Here is a 20,481-nt window from a genome sequence, read left to right on the forward strand (position 1 = left end):
CAAGAAACAGAAACGATCAGAGTAGAGTTTTAGAAGTGAGACGCTCTTCTCAAGGCGGAATTTGAAAAAAAAAGCACCAACTATGTGCGCGCAATTCCAAGCTACGAAAAATGCTTTGGCCAAACTACTACAATACTCTCTGGGGATGGAACTGTACTGGCTTTCTGTGTAAATGAACCGTTTTACTATCCGGCAGCTTCGCGTTTTTCCTGCACTCTTGTTAGGCTGTAATTTCAGGAATGGAGACAAACCTGAAATTACAGCCTAACAAGAGTGCAGGAAAAACGCGAAGCTGCCGGTTACAAAACGTACCCGTCCCGAGAGAATAATAAGCAGATTTCCACCCTCGTCAAACGGAACGTTACCCCACTGCGGCAAATGCTGTACAGGTTCCAATGGATTACACTCTCAACGAAATCATACCACAAATGCGGAAAGACAACAGCCTATACGTCTTAAGTGTATACAGCTCTCCGGAACAGAGAAAAGGTTACGGGTTCGACAGGACATTCAGAAAAACGAAACAGATCGCGGGAAAAACTCGGTCGTCATGGTAGGAGATTTTATTGCGCATCGCACCGCGTGGGGGTACAAAATTACGCGCACCAAGGGCAGAGAACTCTGAGATAGCATTCCACAGAATGAGCTAATCTTAGTTACTGACCCCATCAAACCAACAAAACAGGGTAATAGCATAAGTAGGTACACTACACTCGACTTAACATAATCAGCGTCCAATTCACGGAAAGGTGGTGTAACTTGGGGCAGGACCTAGGAAGTGACCGTAAAATACATCGTTGTAGGAGATGGACCGCCTGCGCCGAAACCCAAAAAGGTTGAAGCGCTAAATCGGAATCTATTCAGAGGGAACCTTCATGCCCGAGACTAAATTAGGGACATAGATTGTTGGGGCACTTAAAATCTCGCAACAGTTAACGAAGCCACCGAAGAGGTGTAAGCAGACGAAACGGAAGCTGAGGAGGACAGGTGCACAAGAAGTACAGCAGAAAGAGCAAAGCCAACACGTGGCAAATGATGAGACGCCTCTTACACCCGGACAAGAGAAAGCATGAGTCGTGTCAACAGCTACCGCAACTCGTATAAAATAACGAAGGAACTATCTACCAACAAATCTCTGAAGTGAGGGACAGGTACTTGCGATGCGGAGTACAAGGCGTAGGGTCTCTCATTCTGGACGGGCCGATCACCATCCGAAAGGTGTTGGCGGAATTAAACATACTGAGAACGAAAACGGGGGCAGGTTCAGACAGAATCAGCAATCGCAGGCTGAGGGATTTGTATGATGAATCAACGAAAAACTTAACAGCGTACATGCTGGAATGTGGGCACAATGGCCAAATCCCACCTGCGTGAAAAGAGGCCAACCTAGTCCTTGTTGCTTGTGTAACGTTTGTGCATTGGTATTGCAGAACAATCTGCAAGCCATGAAAGTGCTCCTTCCTGTCAAACGTCCAGTGAGGGCAACAACTGTTTTTTTTCTCTTTTGGGAGGTAAATATTTTTCGTGTACGACATGCTTCCTGAGTATCATGTATAGGTTCCCACACTCTTCCTTGAGTAAGGCGTCACATTAGCCTGGAGGTAATCTGTTGTGTAAGATAACTATCTGTGACAGCCAGTTAGTTTCTATCATAGTATGCCTTACGTTTCATCCGTGTACCATTTGTATGTCATGCAATAGCTATGTCGGAAGTCTTAGGCAAATAAAAGAGAATTTCTTAATTGTGTAAAAAAGCAGGTGCACAAATTGTGTGCATTTCCATGGTTGGTATTGCCGCATGCCTTCTGTTAGCAACATTTCGTGAAATACATTCGCCATTTCACCTGCCCCCCCCCCCCCCCGCGCGCCCCCACAGAGGCACTTCTTTTTATACAGGCTTGCACGTGCACTTAAAGGCTGTGCGAAGCCCAGAAACACTAAAAGGGAGAGCACTAAAGGATTCAGGACACATACTGGAGCTGTAACTTAGGCAATCAAGGATGGCATTGTAGCTCATTAAATAAGGTGGTAATGAGTCTTATATGTTTTTGACGAATCAAATGTCTGGGTGTATTATGCACTCACAACTGCAGAGTGTATCACATATAACTTGCAATTTCTGCCCGTGAAAGTAGATCCATGTGCTTATATTCAGTGTGCTTTGTTGCCCAGCTGGTCCTGTTATGTCAATGTTAATTTTTCCACAAGAGAACAGATTGAAGCAGGAAGGGTAAAAAGAGGTGTCCATTAGTGCACTCTAAAGTTATTCATTATTTTCTTTCTCTTTCACTACAGCTTCTGCGGGCACCCCCGCTGCACTTGCTGAGAAATGCACTTGGCGACGGAAAGACACCGTCAGGCGGCTTCAGGGGCAGGTCTCCAAATATAGGAAGACTATTGCCAGTCTGCAGAAACAGGTGAAAGACATGCACACAGTTGCCGAAGTGCTTGGTGCCGTCCGTCCTCAAGTGACAGAGGGCGAAGCTGAGCTGCTACAAAGCCATGTTAATCTGAAAGGGAAAGGCAAAGGAAGGCGGTTTACCCAACGAATAAAAAAAATTTCATTTCACTTGCATTTTTGTGGCCAAAGGCATATCGGTATTTGTCTTATTTTCTAGCTTAGCTCATCAAACATTCTGCCAGGTGGCTGCCTAACATTAGAATTACACCTAGAATAAATCGGGGCATACTGCCATGCAACTTGTTAGCAATCAACTTGTGGTGCTAGCGTGATTGTGTCTGTTCGGTAATATTTGACGAATTGGTGCTAAAAAAATTTAAGCTACGATGCAGCGCAAGGTGTTCTAAAAGGATTCACTGACAATGGTATGGAGCGAAGGTCAACTATTGCAGACAGAGCCGTGCTGATTCTGTTGTCTGGGATTTCTGGTGATGGGTTCAGCCGCTGGCCTACACACTTGGTCATGCATTAACAGAATCGTCAGAACTGTGCTATTTAATGTTGAATACATATGCAAACTTGAAAGTGAGGTTGTGGACTTGGCACATATAACCAAATTGTACCATTCCAAACACGAGGTTCGGCTCAGATTGCTACCAAAGCTAACAGAAAGGCACATCTTTCAAGAACTGTTCAGCAATATTGTTCGCAGTCGTGGCCCAGTCGTTTGAGCGCCCGTCTCGGCTGCGGGAGGTGGTTGGTTCGAAACCCACCGCCGGACACCCACCGGTAAAATGGGTACAAGCGTCCCCCGGCCTGGCGCTCGGCTTCCTTTAGGGGCGTACGCTTGGGAGAAGCTCCGTAAATACCGCTGGGCCCCTCGCGGGCCCAAGCCCAGTTTCGAACAACCTCGCAGCCTGCTAAAGGTGGTAGGTACCCCTCGGCCAACGCGGTTCGAACGCGAGCAAAGCCCCTAACGCTGGCAATGGGCGCACGCACGCCCTAGCGCAACGGCCTTTCACACTACGTGAGGAGAAAGAAAGCCCCTCCGCAGGGAAAACCTCCCTCAGCGCCACGGTGTTCACTCACCGTCCTGCAGTTCTACGCCTCAGAACGCCCAACTCTCCCACTGTTCCGCTGGCTCACCGCAGCAGCATCAGCAGCAGTCATTAAAAAAAAGGGCCATAAATTGGGCTTATGCCGCACGAGACGGACTTATGGTTGCTTGGCAGGGGAACTTATCACTCATCCGCCAAGGCAACTGTTTGGTCTAAGACCCTTTTCCCAAGCATTTCACCCTAGAAGAGCCGAGCACCAGGCCAGGGGAAATCTTGCACCCATTAAAGAAACCGGTGGGTACCCGGCGGCACTGGGGATCGAACCCAGCAGCTCCCGAATGCGAGGCGGATGCTCTACCACAAGGCCACGCTTCGGTAGTGTTACGTCTCGCCTTCGTCGTGGGGAAGAAAACGACATGGCAACAGCGAAACGCCGACAAACCCCGAGACGCGCGTTGGGTGAGCGCCTTGATTGCCACGGAAGCCGCGTCCGTCTGCCCAGTTGAGCGAGCGTTTCCCCTACACCGAGTGTGAACGCGCGTTCGAACTGCGCGGGAACGCCGCTCATGGACATTCCGGCGTCTGCGCTACGGTGATGGCATCGTTCCCCCCCTCTCCCAGCGCGTGACGGCGGTGCCTCTCGGGAGTGAGTGAGTGCGTGTGTGTCGGTGATTGGTGCCAGTGAGAACTTCCTTCCCCTGCAGGCCCGGCCCCCATCTAGGGACCCTAGGGAAGGGAACTCTTTAAAACCCCGGCAGCGGCACGGCCGAGGAGCTCTTTGTCAACATGGTCTCCTGTTGAGCTGTCGTGATGCAGCGTTCCTGCAGCTCACTTGTAAACATTGTATAAAGTCCTCTTTCATTGTCCTTTTCCAGCAGCCTCGTCTCAGACGTCCGTCATTCCCTCTCCGGCACACGACCACGCTACCTCGTCCTTAACAAACTGGTGGCAGCGTTAGGACGCGAAACATCGGACGCCAGCGGAGAGTTGCGGACAACGGGACGCTGAGCAGCAGAACGGCGAGTCGGGGGCAGTGCAACGAGCCCTGTGTGTTGACTGGTTGCCTGCAGCGGACCGACTGCGCTGGATTCTTGGCTGCGAGGTTTGGTGAGTGCGGCACTTTCTTCTGCTGAGTTTTGCCAGGCTTTTGTTAGTGTCAGGAACAGAGCTGGTAATTGGGTTGTCGTTGCTGCTGGGTTAGTTGCAGCAAGACAATAGCGGGCAGTAGAGAAGCAGCACTCGGAGCAGCCATGGATTTGAAGACGCTGCGCGAACCAAAGTTACTGGAGCTTGCGAAAGAGTTGGGTCTGGAGGTATCGGACAAACTCAGAAAACCAGAACTGCTGAAGGCTATTCTTGCGTTAGAGGCTGAAGATGACGAGCTTGCGGAATGCCTTGAGGCCATTGAGGAGAGGGAATTGGCAAAAAGAGAACAAGAGGAACTCGAACGTAAAGAAAAACAAGAGAAAGAGGAACGCGAACGTAAAGAAAAACAAGAGGAACGCGAACGTAAAGAAAAACAAGAGAAAGAGGAACTTGAACGTAAAGAAAAACAAGAGAAAGAGGAACGCGAGCGTCAATACGCTTTGGAAATGAAGCGTCTCGACATAGAGATGGAACGCGTTCGTAGTGCAGGTCGGGCACACGGTGCAGGAGAGCTGCGTGAACAGGAACGCGAAAGAGAGCTGCGCGAACAGGAACGCGAAAGAGAGCTGCGCGAACAGGAACGCGAAAGAGAGCAGCGGCAACAGGAATACGAGAGAGAGATGCGGGAACTCACACGTGAACTTAACGCGATCAGAAGTATGAGAACGCGATCTCGCTTAAGAGTTCTCAGAAAAGGGGAAAATTTTAGAACTTTTCTGGAAAATTTTGAGAGAATTTGCATGGAGGAGCAGCTAGATCAGGATTATTGGCCAATTGTGTTGATGGGATTCCTCCCATGTGAACCTTGTAATGTCTGGGCGAGGTTGTCTGACGAGGATGCCCACAACTATGCGATAACCAAAAGTGCGCTCCTCCGATACTTTCGAATTCCCGCGGAGGCAGATTTCGAAGGCCAAATTGACGGTGGTAAGCTACACCGCGAGAGTGTCAGGGACCGAGTTAGAAGCTCCGCTCAGTCGCCGGATGACACGAGTGCTGTGCAGAAGTGGCGGCATAGGACAGGTTTGGTCCAGGAAAGAAAGGCCACTTCGGCAGCGAGGGCCGATGAGTTCGGTCGAAAAGCTAGCGAAGAGTGCAGATCCACAAGCCGTGAAGGCTCGGGGGATAATATAGGCACTAAGGCTAGCAATGAGGAAGAGTGCAGATCCGCCAGCCGTGAGGGCTCGGGCGGTAATGTAGGCACTGCTAGAAATAAGGAAAGGGGCAATGCGGTGGTTTTGAGCCCAGAGAAGCATGCACTTTCCGGAAAGGAGGCTGATTGCTGCGATCGAGAAGATAGTACCCAGTACAATAACGCTACGTTAGCCGAACAGCGTCGAGTAGTTCAAGTTCCGGGCAAGAGCGTTAGGGTAGTAGGATCGAATAGCAAGCCTCAGGAGAGCAAGTTGTTCTCAGCAGAAAGTAATGGGAACCAAAAGCAAACGGTGTGTTGCAGGAATCCCATCGAAAACAAAGCCGAGCGACCTGCTTTGTTCGAGAGCACTGTCAGTGCTAATAAAGAAGCGGCCGTCTCTAACTCTGAGGCCGAGGCTATTTTGAAAAGTGAGGCTGGCGTTTTCTCTCAGGAAGAAAATAGTAAGCTCACCGGCCGGTGCAATGAGGGAATCAAGGGAGACATTTCTTCGATGCGGCCGGCGAACAATAGCAGCCCAAATTTGGAGACGACGCTTTGCTTTAAAGAGATTGACCGCGAGTCAACCGAGTACTCCACACGCGACAGGCGCCGAAAATGGACCAGACTGACTGGGGGAGTTCAGAAAAAACGAAAGCCACCTGACCCATCGCGGCGACCCCGCGGTAGTTCTTGCAGGACGGTGGAACCTCACAGCGGGTCGCAGAGGACGCCCAGCTACCGCATGAAAGAACGCCGCAAAACGCGTTCCAGTCGTAGGACACGGTTGAATCGAGAAAGGAGTCCTCGTAGGCGTTTCTTTCATACGCGACCGTCAACCCCTCGCATTCAAATGTTCAGACGCTACTCAGGTGTTGGAGACACGCGGCCGGGGTGCGGAACAAATCAATGTCGCGTGGCGTCTGAGGCTCGCAGGTGTCGAAGAGCAGTTGATTTTTGTCGATTGTCGGCTGCTAAAGCCACTGTTGGTGTGCGTCCGCGCAGGGCGCGGTTGAAGAATAGGCGACCCCTTTGAGCCGCGGCGCGGCTCGTTAGCTGCGGATTCCGAGGATGTCTCTGCTGTTTGCTTTTTCTTTTTTTGAGCGATTCCTGCAAGAAAAAAAAGTTTTGCGGGAAAAAAAAGTGCAGAAAAGAAGTTTTGAGCCGGAGTAGGTTTACAACGCGTTGGTTACATTGGAAGCGTTTCTTCTGATAAAAAAATTGTTTTGCAACATGCACTAGTGGTGCCCATGTGTAGCAGCGTCCGCTGACACGCGGAAGTGCTAGCCAGACGGGCCATTGTAGGCGACTAGCATAAGCGCCTGGAGTTGAGTTTTGGAATTTGGGAGATTAAGGTGACTTTGGCTTCGATGTGGAGCGAATCTTTGCGGGGATATGCAAGGTGACGGCAGTATGCTGCTATGCAGAATGAAATAATGTTGTGGTCATTACTAATCGGAATAGATCACAAAAAGGGGAGTCTCAAAAGTAATGCCGATAGCTTAAATTGAGGTCCCTAGCGCAAGAGTCAGCATCATAGTTGCGGTTTGCTGGTCTTTTTCTTCCTGATGTAGGATTTTGAACCGATTGGTTTTGTTTGTTTTAAATTGAGATGCGCTTTGTGGTGTAATGTGCCGATTTGTGGGCATTTTCACAGTGCTGCGGAACTACTCCCAGGGATTGATTGGGTTTGTAAGAGGGAAAGAGCCTGGCATTGCTAAGAGGGGATTGTGTCGTGCTTTCGGACTGAGTGGTTGGGTTTTCGGCGTGGTTCTAACGCTAGCGGAGCACGAGTCACTTTGCAGTGCCCTTTGGGAACCTGCACCTGCAAAGGAAGACTTCGGGGTGCGGTGAGCTCCAGAACCGCCGAGAGAGAACCGAGTCTGGTTGAGACCAGCCTCAAGCGACATCCCTCCGGACAGCGGATGCTGTCCCCTGTCCATCGGGATCTCCTTTCCCCGGCGGGGCAGTCTGTTACGTCTCGCCTTCGTCGTGGGGAAGAGAACGACATGGCAGCAGCGAAACGCCGACAAACCCCGAGACGCGCGTTGGGTGAGCGCCTGGATTGCCACGGAAGCCGCGTCCGTCTGCCCGGTTAAGCGAGCGTTTCCCCTACACCGAGTGTGAACGCGCGTTCGAACTGCGCGGGAACGCCGCTCATGGACATTCCGGCGTCTGCGCTACGGTGATGGCATCGTTCCCCCCCTCTCCCTGCGCGTGACGGCGGTGCCTCTCGGGAGTGAGTGAGTGCGTGTGTGTCGGTGATTGGTGCCAGTGAGAACTTCCTTCCCCTGCAGGCCCGGCCCCCATCTAGGGACCCTAGGGAAGGGAACTCTTTAAAACCCCGGCAGCGGCACGGCCGAGGAGCTCTTTGTCATCATGGTCTCCTGTTGAGCTGTCGTGATGCAGCGTTCCTGCAGCTCACTTGTAAATATTGTATAAAGTCCTCTTTCATTCTCCTTTTCCAGCAGCCTCGTCTCAGACGTCCCTCATTCCCTCTCCGGCACACGACCATGCTACCTCGTCCTTAACAAACTGGTGGCAGCGGTGGGGTGCTGCTACCTCGTCCTTAACAGTAGGTGCCACTCCCCAAGCAACCATAAGTCCGCCTCGTGCGGCATAAGCCCAATTTGTGGCCCTTTTTTCTGTAAGCCGAAGCTTTTCAATTTCTCAAGTTGGCGCAGTGCCACTGAGCTCACGTTAGAGCGAACTCGTTTAAACTTCATCGAGCTCTCCAAACTCCGTTGAACCTGTAAAGTCTGAATCACGAACCACCTTTGCAGGCTGATGGTGCTCGAAACTGGTTTCGCCCCCGAAAGGACACAGCGGGGTTTGCGGAGCCTCTTCCAAGCGCACACCCCTGAAGAAGCCGGGCACCGGGCCGGGGGTGGCTTGTACCCATTTTTACCGGTGGGTGTCCGGCGGTGGGTTTCGAACCAACCACCTCCCGCAGCCGAGGCGGAAGACCAAGCCTCTAGGCCACGACTGCGGTCGTGGCCTAGAGCCGAAGCGTGGTCTTGTGGTAGAGCATCCGCCTCGCATTCGGGAGGTGCTGGGTTCGATCCCCAGTGCCGCCGGGTACCCACCGGTTTCTTTAATGGGTACAAGATTTCCCCTGGCCTGGTGCTCGGCTCTTCTAGGGTGAAATGCTTGGGAAAAGGGTCTTAGACCAAACAGTTGCCTTGACGGATGAGTGACAAGTTCTCCCGCCGAGCAACCATAAGTACGCCTCGTGCGGCATAAGCCCAATTTGTGGCCCTTTTTTCGCTTTGTCCACACGACTCTCTGCCCACAGTGACGGGATTTGAAGGCGCAGGCTCCTTTGCCAAGCAATGTAGCCCTAGTAAGCCGAGCACCAGGCCGGGCCATAGCTTGTACCCATTTTGAGAAAACCGGTGGGGACGCGGCCGGTGGCGGGAGTCGAACCCATCACCTCCCGAAGCCGAGGCGGACGCTCTGCCACGAGGCCACGAGGTAACGTGGCGGCCATCCGAAGAATGACGCGTGATGAACGATGGCTATGAGACGATTTAATGACCGCTGGCGTAGCGCGGGCGCTCCGTCCCGCGCCACTGCCAGCTTCGTCTTCGTCACACTACCCGGGGCCTCCGAGCGATCGTCCCGATCGGTGACGAACAGACGTCGAAATGGCGACGGTCTTGAGTGAATGATCGAACAATATGTAGAAGATGGTGCAGTGCTGGCCGCCACGATGAGAAAGATGAGAGAATGAGTCCCGGTCCACGAAGAATTCGGGCCGTAGGGTGCCAGGAGCTGACGGCCGAGGTCTCTGGACGCACCGAACGGCAGAGGCAGGGGGACGGTGTCTTCACGTTTGGGTCTTGGGTCAGTGGGGTCTTGGGTCGGTGGGGTCTTGGGTCGGTGGTGTCTTGGGTCCGTCGGGTCTTGGGTCGTCGTGTAGTGTGGTCCGGGCGGGGGACGGGGCTGGGGTGAGCGTCAAGGTCGGTTCAGGTCGAGCGGGCTGGGGCACGGCCGTGCGGCGCTGACCAGGTACTCACGGCCGACGTCCACGGCAGGCCCAGGACGCCGAAGCTCCGTGTCCAGGATGGCGATGAAGGAATCCCAGCACCTCCACCAAATGTAACGTGGCGGCCAGCCGAAGAATGACGCGTGATAAACGATGGCTATGAGATGATTTAATGGCCGCTGGCGTAGCGCGGGCGCTCCGTCCCGCGCCACTGCCAGCTTCGTCTTCGTTACAATATGAAGGTAAAACGGGCAACCAAGGTTCATCTTTATTTCAAGTTTGGGGAAATTCTTCACGTGAATAAGTCGTGCTTTGTCTCATGGCAAGTTTTTTGCGTGTGTAATCTTGTGTATGCTGCTTTGTTTACTATTCAGAAATGATTTTTTTTGCATCACTCTCTTTGTATGTGCCCCTTCATTGAAATGAACTGAACTAAATTTGTCAACACATTTTTGAAGCCTATTTTAGTTAATAAACCTCTCCTCATTGGTCAACATTTCCTGTGGTGCGTCGCCAACCTCTGTTTTTTTGCCTGGATGAATATTCAGTAGCGCAATAGTTCCGTGCTCCTGTCGGCGCAAGGTGTGAACAGTGGCGCAACGGCTCAAGCGCCTGCCTGAAGCTACGTGATGCATGCAAGCAGATAACAAAACTGGAAATGAAATTGTGGCCACCATGATGTGGAACATTGTGGTGGCCACTTCTGAGGCTGGTACACTTCCACGCCTCCGCTAGGTGCTTTGAGAGCAGAAGTCGGCCGCAAAGTGCCATGGGAATGTGCTTTCTTATCCTGTCTGCATTACTCTCTGGCCTGACTACCGTCACCACTCCGTGACAGTTTAATAGAAACACTTTTCAGAAAAAAGGCGTGCACGTTGGAATCTGGTAAGCACACACTCTACGAAAAAAACCGGCCCAGGGGGGAGTAAAGACAACTTTAGTCCTCAAAACGCCCCGTTAGTCGCTAAATTTGCCCACGGCGCTCTTCTTTCCACAAATGCGCGCCGTGAGCAAACTCAACGGACTAACTGCGGAGAAAGAGACTAACGGGGGGCGAATCGCAGCATAGCAGCCCGCGAAAATGGCGCCAGAAGACTTGGACTGCAAAAGTACTCGATTTCTGAAGCGCAGGACTTGGTCTGAGGCCAGTGAGAGCACCGTCGCTGCCCGTGACGAAGCGGATAAAATCTTCTGCGTGAGAAAGAGCCTTCGTGCAACCGAAATCGTTGGCAGCTGTGCAACCGCATAAACAAGTACAGCGAGCTTCAATACGTGTCGAATGTGGGTTGTAAAGCATGGGGTTGAGCAAGTACATGTTGTTTCATATCGTTGCCATTTGTTTTATAGCTTATGGGATGCTGCGTAAGTTTCAGCGACACTTATAGAAAGTGGCAAGCAGTCAATTCCCTGTCACCACTGTCCGCCAGTAACAAAAAACAAAATCAACCATGGCCTTCTATATTTGTTTTCTACAGGTTGTAATGTGCAGCTGCCAAATGCCAGAAATAAGTCCATCTTATACGGAAAAAAGAAACGAAAAGAAAATAACTGTTGTGGTTGTGAAGAACCGGTCGTAATGTACACACAGTTCAGCACTTCTTTTTTGGCCAAAATGCGATTTAGACTGCTCTGCGTGCGCATTAAAGCTTAAAGCGGCTTGTTGCAAAATTGCAGGTTGCAGTTGCAGATTAAAAAATAATGGAAAAAATGAATTGAAAAAAATAAACGGGCGCGTGCAGACGGTAAGCATTTTGTCTTTACGTGTTCCTGGGGCGACGTGGTGGCAACATGAAATCAAAATGCTCGCTCAGCAAAGAGCATGCATTTGAATTTTTCCTCACTGAAGAATTCCTAACGTATTTGCAAATCAGTTATAAAAATCTCGAGTTTCAAATTAGAAAACTTGCTGTGTAATGCCACATAAAAGTCTGTTGTGTATCTAACGCATACACACAATACATAACACTACTATATATATGCATATATATGCCATCCAGCTCACTACCTATCTCACTGCATTTATCAAGAGCTAGCAAAATCTTGCCTTATGCAACACCATATGCCGGCTAAGCGTAAGTGAGAACGTGATGCTTTGAAAGCATTTGATCTAATATAAAAGAAGACGGTCACATGGATAAGACCATGCATTAAAACGCCTCTCCATTCGACAATTCCTAATATGCTTGAACATTAACTGCAACACGAAAATACTGTTGAGCTTTCTAAGCAGTAAATTTGCGGTGTAAGATAAGATGACAATCTATAACATATATGATGCGAATACACATCAGAAGTTTCTTTCGAGTAGGTGACACTTCACACAAAACGCATATCATTCGCAATGGAAATTGAATACCTATTTGTTCTAAGGTCTCAGGCCATGCGACACTATAGCCCCTTCGATCATTAAAAATGATATCACGGGTGAAAAATAAACTTCGGTTCTTTCAAAGTGGTAAAGAGTAAGAAAGACTAGGTATAATGGAATCTGCATTTTCACATGCACAATAACCGTCAGAAATGAAAGCTTGAAAACATGCGCTACAACGTGAAAAACAAGCTTTCAAGCTGACGAATATTGTTAAGGAAAGTTACGTTCGGTTCTCACTTCCCAATGACATTAATGCCTCCACGACGTGAGCCATAATCACGTCTTTAAGGGACTTATTCCGGTGGCACAATTTTCTCACCAGTATTGCCGCTGTACAACTATGCCTCAAACAGTCACCAGCAGGTGCAGATGGTGAGAAAGGAGCTCTAAATCAAGGCTGTCTATTTTTAGAATCCTTATATAGCTCAAATTTATCGCACGTAGCTGGCACCTCTCTGGTCTCGTCTGCAGTCAAGAGAACTTTGTGCATTGATATTATCTGAAAAAGGTTTTGTTTATCTTCATTCCCACTATTTTGGGCGTCGAAAGAAGACCTCAGGGATTCTGAACTGGTGAGATGTAAAGCATTAGAAGCAAAAATACGTATTCTTTTCGGATGATGTGAATTTTTCCTGCCACAGAGGTTTTCGCTAGGCTTCACTGAGAGTTATGAACGGTATCAACATGAAGCTGCATGAAATATTTTATACCTTTGGTTTTTCCGTCGTCCTACGCGCACACCTTTTGGCTGACAACTTTGTCTTGATTAAGGCACACTTTATCCACAGGCTAGTTATCATGTGCACAGTAGCCAGAGCGACTTTGTAATTTCTTTTAACTTGGGTGGGAAGTCTCGGATATGAACGTTTGACTTGACTTCACATTTCAAAGGTTCCTGAGAACTGGCGTCTATTCAGCAAACTAAAAAAAATCCCCATGATCACAAAAGGTGTTTTATTTCCTGTATTCTTCCTAAGCGACGTATTTTCTACAGACTCTTTTCTTTAGTTCCTCTTCAGACAAGACCGTCAGAACATGTCTCTAGGCCTGTTCGCCATCTGTGTTTCGGAATACACAATGCATTAAAATACCATATTGTTTCCTGCAGAATATGAAACAGGCGTGAAACAGCGCGCTTCCATAGCAGAAATGGCTCGCTGGCCATCTGTAGCTTGTCTGCTTGCAAAGATGGCCCATATTTGCTTTTTGCTATTTTTAGATTCCCATGTCAAAACCTTCTGCTTGCAACTCTCCCGTAGCCGGACAGCTTTGTCTACCACCGAAAGCAGTCGATATATTAATACTATATCCATCATTAAACCCTGCGATCAATTCGCGACGTTTAGTGCCACAGGTAGTGGCTAGATGTCTGCCACCATCGATGTCTTAGCTTGCGCGGTGAGTAGTGTTTGAATTAGTTGCACGTCTCAGTATACGCGGTATCCCAAAATAAGAAAGATTGTGTCTGATAGGTGCAAACTCTAACGGCTACTCGACGTTACACTGCATCCAGACTATCGATAAAAGCGAAAATAGGTGCGCAGAATATATCCAACCCTTATATATAGCCTTCATATTAATTGAAGGTATGTGACTCAGTAATAAACCCAGCGGTGATATAGGCATTACAGAATCAGGGTGTAGAAGAGCTGTGTGTAAAAATACTGGAAGCTATCCATAACAGCTGCAGAGCCACCACAACCCCCGACTAAGAGAGAAATTAAACGCCGCTAAGGAAGCGTGTCACGGGGAGACACCATCCCTACAGTTCTTTTCACCGCCTCTTTAGAACAGGTACGCAGAGACGTATGCTGGGAACAGGGGGAAAATGGCTAATAAATATAGCCTAAAAATCTGCGATTTGCTGATGACATATGCTAGCTAAGTAAATTAGAGAGTGAACTGCAAGGCATGATCAGTGACTTAGATAGACAAAGCAGAACAATAGGTGTAAAAAGTAATACGCAGAAAACTGAAGATAAGTTCAACACTCTCGGAACGGAACAGCAGCGTACGGTTGATAGCGAGGCGCTGGAAGCGGTAAGTGAATACACCTACTTAGGGCAGACAGTGAGCGCAGATGCCGACCACGATAGTGCAACAACTAGAATGAAAACTGAACGGGACACTTAAGCTGATCCTTAAGGGTATGATGTAACAGCTTAATTGGTTAATGCAATATACGCGGAATTGCTTATTCCCTGCTTCCCATTCATACCACTAATTCTTGGACCCGTAGTATATTTACTTTACATTAATGGCATTGTTAATATCCAAGGATATAAAGATATAGTCCCATATACAGATGACAGAAACGTTTTTTTCCTCTTGACATAACATACATGTAATATCTACAAAGGGCAGCATTTGGTTAAAAAACATGACCATCTGCTTAAAGTCAAATAAGCTTCAAATGAATGGAGAAAAGACCATGTACTTGCTGTTCAGAGGCAAAGGAACAGCAAATACAGGGTCTGTTCTGAAAATAGTAGGACTGGTTTTTTCCTGGGCGAACGGGCGGACGAGAGGTGGTCTGCGCGTGCAGGGTCGTTGAAGGGGGATATTGGGAATGCTGGGGAAAATAGGCAGTCGGCTCTCGGCCGTTGAAGAGAGGAGGTCGTTTGTACTGTGAACCCCTGTCGAAACGTCTCGTCACGCAGAATCGTCGAGCGTTTACTTGATCAGCGATATGCGATCAAATTTATAGTAAATCTTGGTAAAACGGGCAAAGAGACTCACAACATGATTAAGGAGGCCTACGGTGATGCTTCCATGGGTAGAGCAGGTTTTTTTGAGTGGCACAAGCTTTTCCAAGAAGGTCAGGAAAGAGTGGAGGAAGACGACCGCTTCAGACGCCCTTCGACCAGCAATACCAACGAAAATGTGCAGCGAGGGGAACATTTACTGAACATTGATCGTAGAATGAGTATCAGAATGATTGCTGATGACTTGAGCATTCCTCAAACCCAAGTTTTTGAGATCGTGACAGAAAACGTATTCATGATGAAAGCGTGCGCGAAGTTGATGCCGGGAGTGTTGTCAGAGGAGGAAATGGCCAACCGGTAGGATCTTCTTCATCATGGGAATGAGGACCCCGATTTTTTGCCCAGCACAAGGCGGCAACGCAGCCTCAGCCCCCCTACAGCCTCGACTTGGCCCCGTCAGACTTTTTTCTATTCCCGAGAATAAAATTGACGCTCGAGGAGAAACATCACAGATCGGTAGAGGTGCTTCAACAGGCCGTGACGAGGTAGCTAAACAGCATTCCGGTCCAGGCGTTCCTGGAGGCGTACGAAAACTGTAAAACTCATTACCAGCAGCGTGTAGGTGCGGGAGGGTGCTACCTTGAAAAATTGTAATTGTTTGTACTTTTCTCTTGAATAAAATTTCTTTAAAAAAATGAGTCCTACTACTTTCAGAACAGACCATGTATACCTGCCCTAAGTCTGTGTCACAGATCCGCCGAAGACACTGGGGCCGAAAGAATGGACTACGCGACAGGTGTACGCACACAAACCCACATTTAATACAACCTCGCGACACAAACACTAGTACACAAAACTAATTAACGAAACTAACACAAAACACAGACTACCAATACCCACGGCCCGGGAACACCCAGTCTACTAGCGTTCGGCGTTCGTGCTCACGGTTCGGTGCTGCTGATGCGTTGCATGGGTCCAGTAAGTGGCATCTAGGTAGCCGGCGTCGAGGCCGCGTTCGAAGTGCTCAGGCTGGCATCGCTTCCGGCGTAGTTGGCGTCGTCATACGAGCTCCCGGTCCAAGTACCCGTGGAGGCGATGCTGGTTGTGTTGGCGTTTGGGGCACCACCCGGATGGGTGGCAACAGCGCTGGAGGCTCCTCTGTTCGTAGCAGCTGGTTGCGTCAGCTGTCGACTCCCCGGAACGGGCTCAGGAACGGCAGGAAGGGTATGGTGTCGCGCCGTAGAGCTCGAGATCACTGGAGCAGTAGCCGGCGTTGCTCTCTTACAGGCGTTGCTGACCTGACGGAGCCTCCTCTTCTCTCTCCTCACCCCCGTGCCACGCTATTCACCGCGCTTTATAGCCTTGGCGTTGGTACGCGTTATCCTTGTCGTCGCCGTCATCACCTTCTCCTCTCTACCAATCATTTCTTCCCACCTCACTGAATACTTCTTCATCTTCTTTATTCTTGGATTAATACATGTCATGCTTATCGTCCACCTCGTCTTCTCCAAAGTTCTCTCGTTCAACACAGTACACTGTAGGGCCAGTTGGTCATACATAATCTGAACGAAAAAACGTAGCGTTTAAACAGGAATACAGAAAAATGAGGACAGGACGGGGCTACATGTAGCCCCGTCCTGTCCTCATCTTTCTGTGCCCTGTTTCAACGCTACGTTTTTTCATTCAGATTCTCTCGTTCATACTTCTATTTCAGATTTCCTATTATATGCTACTGTCTACATTTTCAAGAATCATCTGTGCAACAGGCAAACACAGTACGTTTCCTAGGTGTCACGTCTCACGAGAGCATTTCATGGTTACCGCAATTCGACGCGGTAGGAACAGACGTCTCCAGAGCTGTGGGGATGCAAATTAAACTAAGGTACCTCCTCGCTTGAAATGCTAAGCGAAAAATAAGTAATACAGGATGCCGCAGAGCACGACTCAGTGTTAGCAACCGCTGTTTTTTTAGTTCTATCCCACTATAGCTGCATTTATCTTCATGTGGGTATGATGTCTGAGTCATGTAAATTCATGTTACAAATGCCGTCAGTGTGGCATGGCCACGTCAGGCTCCATTCGGGCATTTCATTGTGCCTCCTGAGGCAATTGTACGCAACTGTATCGAATGAAGAAAGAACTTCTTGCGCAGCTGCATAGCTGTTAAGCGGCGCGCCACTGCGCTGCTATGAGAGCTACTGACCCCGGTTGGGATTGTAACACCCAGGTTGCCTTTCAAAAGCAAACTTTCGCGACGAATCAATAATTTAACTGCTGCCTGGCGTAGTTTGCAGTTGGCTCACAATCAAGTGGGAAAGTTGTGATCACGTCACACGTTCACGTGACCTAGGGGCCCACCTTCCACCTAGGCTGCTTCTCTGACGACTTTTTGCAGTTTTCGTTCTCTGCAGACAATACAAACACAGACGCCGGCTTTTCTGCGAGAGGGGATCCTTACCGCTGTGATGACCCCACATATTGGTGCGCGTCCACACAGGACGGAGAGGCAAAGAGACGCCGCTAGAATGAGTTCAAACAAAACAGACATAGTAAAGAATCACATATTATCGAGTACAGAATGAAGAAACTGGGGTGCCCAAGCTTATATGCGGCTCCGTCATGTTAGTGAATTGCAATAAGTGAGAAAGTTTGCGATCAGCACACTGCATATTCGCAAATGGCAGCTTTCCTCCTTCACAATCTCGCAGGGTGTCACTGTAGCTCATCATGATTCCCACTACTGACTTCGCATGATGTTAGTCCGAGTGTGCGTTAGGGTTTGAGGAGCGTAGAGAGTAGGATCGTGGAAGGGGGGCAAATCGTTCACGGAAAGAGTGTCGCAGGCTGTTTCACCTACTGCATTGTCCACTCAGTGGCAACACAGGTGCCAGTTTTGAGACGGGTATGTTGGTACGTCACCGCACCAACGAATCGATGCTTGAACCGCTAACAAACGCAGGGCTGAGCGACAGCCAAGCTTTCATTTGCTGGGCTGGGTCTCTCCATGTTTTCGGCAGGTAACAACGTGCGGAAACACAACTTTTTATTTCTAGTTTATTTCTCAACAGCACATGCAGAAACAATGTGATTAAAACAAGTTTTGAGGGCAAAACATTCACCGATCGTAACGGAATCGCTCACGCATTCAGTGTTTTCTTTACAGATCCACCACAGATAACCACGCCGACACTTGCTCATAGGCATCGCCAGGTTCCTAATTCGTGTCTTAACCAGGGTGTCGAACCGGAATTTTTTCGGGTTCGGTTCAGGTTCGGGTTCACGCCTTTCGGGTTCAGTTCCGGGTTCGGCTCCAAAGCGATATTCCGTTCCAGTTCGAACCTGTTCTGATCGCGTCGAACCGGTTCAAACGGGTTCAGACTATAAAAAATTAGTTTTGCTGTTTACTTTTCTTTGTGCTATCAGCATATAAAAAAACTGCAAAATTGGCTCAATGCGGCATGTTTTTTGACTTTACCCACTTTAAGTTACTGTTCGCAGCAAAATGATTTAAATTTACGCAAGAGCCGCGTATTCAAGTGAACTCAGAATTAGTGTCGGCTATGTATACTAGACTCTATCTGATGAGGTACATAAGAAGAAAAGCTGATCGATCTTTCATCTACAAAACGTTTCAGCTTCAGCAGTTTCGGAGACCCCCTCAGAAGAGTGATAGGTCTCTCTTGAAGCTTATGTCAGTCAGGAATTTCTCCGGTGCAGAGTGCTTACGCGGGCACCGTGAGGACCGCTGCATGCGCCCGCTATGAGAGGAAGGTATATACAGCCGAGACATCTTTCTGTCCCCCCAAAAACGGCTTGCCAGACCCCCCCCCCCCCCCACACACACACACCCCGGCACGCCTGCAGCATGCATCTAGAGAGTTTACCAAAAATATCTTATTTGCATCACCTCCTCTACATCGCCTTTTAACTCGCCTCATATATCTCTACCACCTATGGCTCAATTTCTTCAAAAACACACGTAATCGTGATTCCTCTTTAGTACAGCTTAAAATTTGGCCTGTGCTGGCGTCGTCGCCATCTTTGCTCTAATGAAAAGAGTATGGTACAAAAAAAAAGCAGGCTTGCATTGGCTGGGAGCACTTCGTGTCTGTTGCGGGTCGTGCGACGTTGCATTGTGACATTACTGCAATTGATGCATTGTGCGAAGAACGTAAACTCGTCACATAGAATTTTTCTGACTTTTCTGGGGCGCTTTCAAAGACAGCCTAATCGCGGGCAGAATTTCTTGCAGTTTTTGTCCACTAACCTGTTTCAGGATATTTTTTTTCAAAACGGAAAACCACCGCTTCCTGGCAGTTGTGCTTATTAGGAAACTAAATGCTCATCTGTCTTTTCTGTACATAGTCGTGAGAGATTTTCGTGCTGATACATTTGTTTTCATCGCTGTTCGCTTTTCCTTTCGCTTTTCCTTTTTTTTTTACTTTCCTTTGATCACTTTTTGCTTTTCCAGAAGGCAACTGACAAATTTTTTTTATCAGTCGTTACTTCCTCTACGTGCAGCCTTACCAAGTCTTTCTTGGCTCCAGTATATTAAGGCGAGTTTAGCCGATGTGGATTTAATAGGCTGCAAAAACCTTTCTTAGACTTCAAATGTGGACCTTACGCGTTAGGACATGCCGGCAAGAATTTGGTATCAGATTTTGCAAGACATACAAACTCTCTTGCAGTACAGCTAGCGATACATAAGAGATACAGAAAGTGACGTACTATCTGTGACTATGCCATGTTATGTCCGGAGTGATAGTAACGGCTGAATATTTTAATGTTGATGTGTGCTCAATCACAGTATTCTTTAAAGTGTAGGAGACAGAACGAGTTTTTCAGAGAAGAAAAAAAGCCTTCTGCTCAGTTTTATTATCTGACATGTTTTGTTTTAAATATGGAGTTATTCGCAGATACATATTGTTCCCTTTCAGCTAAAAGTTATATCTACTACGCAGTATTATGACCATATTGCATGTTAGATTACTTTATGATGAGACTCTTTTGAAGTAACAGAGTAAAAGCTTTAGAGAAGCCAATAAAAACTGCTTAAGTGTACAAGACATTGTGAATGATGAGCTGAAGATCTCGAATAAATTCATATAAATGGGTATGGCATGACTGCCGGCGTGTAAGTTCCAGTAGTTTACAATGCACTGAAGTCAGAGAAGTGGGTCGATAGCTGTTAGGATTAGTATCATCCCGAGATTTAAATATTTGTAGAACCTGCACCTTCACCAATCATCTGGAACACCGATACTGCTTAGCAGTTGCTGGAATAATAAGGCTAGGAGTAATGCCGACACGGGAAATAACAGCTTTCGAAGTTTACTAGTTATGGCATGAGGATGCGGAATGGAACCCTATCAGTCGCACGCAAAACCCACAAACAATTCGATACCAACATTCATTATATTATTTTCAGCCAACTGTCTCCAGATGTGTTTATGGGGGGTTTAACGTCCCAAAGCGACTCAGGCTATGGGGGACACCGCATTGAAGGCTCCGGAAATTTCGACCACCTGAGGTGCTTTAACGTGCACTCACATCGTTCAGTACCCTGCCTTCTAGAATTTCGCCTCTAGAAAATTGAGCGTCGCAGCTACCCCGTTTCAGTTCAACTCAAACGGTAATCTGCTTCATATCGGAAACCCTCGCCTGAATACTTTCCCATACG

At 48.5% G+C, this 20,481-nt stretch overlaps 1 long non-coding RNA gene across 1 annotated transcript; it reads left to right on the forward strand.

Annotated features, from left to right (window-relative positions):
• Positions 1 to 1,442: 1,442 nt before the first annotated feature.
• On the forward strand, positions 1,443 to 2,593 carry LOC149344696 (uncharacterized). The gene is made up of 2 exons (XR_016282783.1): positions 1,443 to 1,511; positions 2,296 to 2,593. It is a non-coding gene; the product is annotated as an uncharacterized LOC149344696 (long non-coding RNA).
• The last annotated feature ends 17,888 nt before the right edge of the window (positions 2,594 to 20,481 follow it).

This window comes from Amblyomma mixtum, chromosome 5 (genome assembly GCF_055824585.1).
Source record: "Amblyomma mixtum isolate Tamu chromosome 5, ASM5582458v1, whole genome shotgun sequence".
NCBI classification, from domain to species: Eukaryota; Metazoa; Arthropoda; class Arachnida; order Ixodida; family Ixodidae; genus Amblyomma; species Amblyomma mixtum.